Source organism: Echinops telfairi, unplaced genomic scaffold (assembly GCF_000313985.2).
Source record: "Echinops telfairi isolate 266 unplaced genomic scaffold, ASM31398v2 ScPeMD7_20;HRSCAF=75, whole genome shotgun sequence".
Taxonomy (NCBI): domain Eukaryota; kingdom Metazoa; phylum Chordata; class Mammalia; order Afrosoricida; family Tenrecidae; genus Echinops; species Echinops telfairi.
In genome coordinates, this window is record NW_022103917.1 from 13,472,036 (window position 1) to 13,475,889 (window position 3,854).

Here is a 3,854-nt window from a genome sequence, read left to right on the forward strand (position 1 = left end):
CCTTTACTAGGTTCTCATATTTTCTCATTCCAGGAAGAGGTGTTGACCCTTATATAGGATTGTGAGGAATGTAAGGAGGAGGGGGTATAGATCAGTGTCCTCAGGCTAACACATAGGTGGTCAAATCAGACAAGGAATACAGACTTTGCCAAATCAGTCCAGGAAAGTCACTAACAAACAAATGGCTACAACAACAAGAGCAAACAGAACCCACAATAAACCCTTAGGAAAAGGAATATTTGATTGCCATATTATATTGGCATTTATAATATATTGCCATCTTATAAAAATCTCTAATTTTTAATGATAAATTGTAAGACAAACAACCAGCAAGGTATTACTATAGGTATGATATAAAGAAGTCAACCAAAAATATTATTGTAGAAACTCAGGTGTTGAGATTACTAGCAAAGGTTTAAATCAATTATTAAAAATGCTTCCAAGAAATAAAGGGAATTATATCAAAAGACTTAAAGGAAAATGTGAGAGCAACATCTCACCAAATACATACTACTAATACGGTGATAGAAATTACATAAAAAGAAAGACATCAATTTCTGCAGTTGATAAATATAATCATTGAAATAATGAGTTCACTAGAGGAGCCCCTCAGAAACGGTGATAATTCATTGCTAGTAAAACTTGACCGACACAATATACTGAATGAAAATGAAATCAAAATCATAAGCCAACTCAAATCTGTAGGAAGAAATAAAGAGCACTAGTAAAGGTAACTGTAGATAAATTTTTAGAGGGTAAATGAATCTTTATTTAAACATTTTATTCACTTAACTGATTAAAAATGAACAAATATTTGTATGAGAACATATAAGACAAACAGAGAAGGCAACAGGGTTCTATAGAAGGAAAATTTTGTGTACTATTAACATTAAGGAGCCTTGGTGACCTAGTGGTTACTCATTGGGCTGCAATTTACAAATTCAGCAATTTAAAACCACCAGCCACTCTATGGGAAAAAGACGGCTTTCTACTCCCATTAAGAGTAAAGATCTTGGAAAGTCACAAGGGCAATTCTACCTTATCTTATAGAATCTGGGAATAGAAATGAAGGAGATCCCATGATAGCATTTTACAAAACAAATTAGTTGTTCATAGCAAAAACCTGTTTTTCAACAACATAAAAGGCAACTGTACAGATTGACTTCTTCAGATGGAATACGCAGAAATCAAACGGTCTACATTGGTGGGAAGTCATGATAGAGAAACCATATCAGCAGCTAAAACCAGACTTAGGATTAACTGTGGAACAAACCATGTATTTCTCACATGAAAGTTCAGAAGAAAGCTGAACACAATTAATAGAAATTCATGAGAATGAAAATGCGACCTTGAGTCTATCCCACCTGAATTTTGAGAACATCTCAAAACCAGATTTGACACACTGACCACTAATGACAAATGACCTGTGGGAGAGGAAAGCCGACGGCCATTGAAGAGGCAGGAAAGAAAGAAAACCTCAAAGTGGATGGCAAAAGAGGCTCTGAAACTTGTTACTCATTGTAGAGTAACTAAACCAAAGAGAAGATATGATTAAATTAAAGAGCTGAATAGACCATTTAAAAGGGCAGGTTGAGAAGACCAAGCCAAATATTATAACAAAGTGTGCTAGGACCTTGAATTAGAAATCCAAAAGGGAAGAACATACTTAGCATATCTGAAACTGAAAGAACTCAAGAAAAAGTAGATACCTGGAGTTCAAATTTTGAAAGATTTTATAGACAAAATATTGAATGATGCAGGATGCATCAAGAGAAGATGGGAACAATATAGAGTCACTGTATGAAAAAGAACTGGTTGACATTTCACGATTTTAGGAGGTAGTGTATAAGCGAGAACCAATGGTGTGGAAAGAAGTTCAAACTGTACTGAGAGTATTAGTCAAAAACAAGGCTCCAGGAATTCATGGAACACCCACTGAACTGTTTCAGAACTCTGAAGAAACACTGGAAGCACTCACTCTTCTATGGTAGGAAATTTGGAACAGAGCTACTTGGTCACCTGACTGGAAGAGATCCATATATGTACCCATTCCAAAAAAAAAAAACCACCCCAAAACCATGAGCCAACAGAATAGAATGCCCAAGCTATAGAGCTATATCGTTGATATGAAACACAAGTAAAATTTTGCTTAACAGCATCCAACTGCCGGAGTTAAGAAGTTCAGGCGAGATTCAGAAGAAGATGTGGAACTAGGGATATCATTGCTGATGTCAAATATATCATGGCTCAAAGCAGAGAAAAATGTTTACTTGTGTTTCATTCACTATGCAAAGGCATTCTACTGTGTGGACTATAATAAATTTTGGATAACCTTGAGAAAAATGGGAATTCCAATATGCTTCATTCTGCTCATTCATAACTTGTACATGGATCGAGGCAGTTGTTTGAACAGAACAAAGGAATATTGCATGTTTTAAAATCAGGAAAGGTTTGTGTCAGAGTTGTACTTACTCACCATACTTGTTCATTCTCTATGCTGAGAAAATTATCAAAGAAGTTGAATAATATGAAGAAGACTGTGGCATTATGATTTGAAGAAGGCTTATTAACAACCAAGGATTTGTAAGCAACACAACTTTGCTTTGTGAATATGGGGATAATATGAAGCACTTGCTGAAGAAGATGGAGGATTGTAACCTTCAGTTTACAGATTACAGATTTATAAATTACTGAACATAAGGTAGACCAAAACCCTCACTACTGGATCAATAGGTAACATCATGATAAATGGAGAGTAACTAGAAGTTGTCAAGGATCTTGTATTGCTTCTGTCCACAATCAATACTCATGGAAGCAGCAGTCAAGAGAATAAAAGACTGTTTCAACGTGCACAGGACCTCTTTAGAGTATTGAAGAGTAAGGATGTTTGAGGACTAAGGTGAACTTGACCTAAGCCATGGTATTTTTCTTTGCATAATATGCATATAGGAGTTGAACATTGAATAAGGAAGACCACAGAAGATTAGGTGCATTTGAGTTGTGGTGCTGAAGAAGAATATTGAAAATACCATGGACTACTAAAAGGGCAATCCGATATTTGTTGGAAGAAGTACCTTAGAGGTAAGGATGTAAGACTTTGTATTACTTTCTTTCCACAGCATGACTGGTAATGTGGAAGTGTGATAAAGAAGAGGGAGGCCCTTGATGAGATGGATTGATACAGTGGCTGCATCAATGGGCTCAGGCATAAGAACAATTGCGAGGATGGCACAGGACCGTGCTGTGTTTTTTCTGCTGTGTATACGGTCTCTATGACTCAGAGCCAACTAGCCGGCACCTAAGAACAGCAACACTGACAAACTGTAAATTCACATAGCTGAGACCTTGATTTTAAAGAGCCCATGTGATGCTATATCTTTTGATAGCCGGGCACCATCAGATTTCTTCACCACATTTGCTTATGCACCCACTTTGTCTTCAGTGAGCATCATGGAATGGCAGTTTAATAGAACAAAGTGTTCTTGTCTTGAGAGAGTACTTGAGTAGAGGTCTTGAGAGAGTACTTGAGTAGAGTACTGCTTCCTTAATACTAAACCTATAAATATATGTACATATCAAAGACCCAGAGCAAAAAATCATAATGTGAATGAGATGGAGGAATGCAGAGTAGAAGGCCAAAGCCAATCTGTAGGCAATTGGACATCCCCTTACAGAAGGGTCTCTTTTTTTTCCCTTTTTAAAAAATCATTTTATTAGGGGCTCATACAACTCTTATCACAATCCATACACACATCAATTGTGTAAAGTGCATTTGTACATTCATTGCCCTCATCATTCTCAAAACATTTCCTCTCCACTTAAACCCCCGGCATCAGGTCCTCATTTTTCTCCTC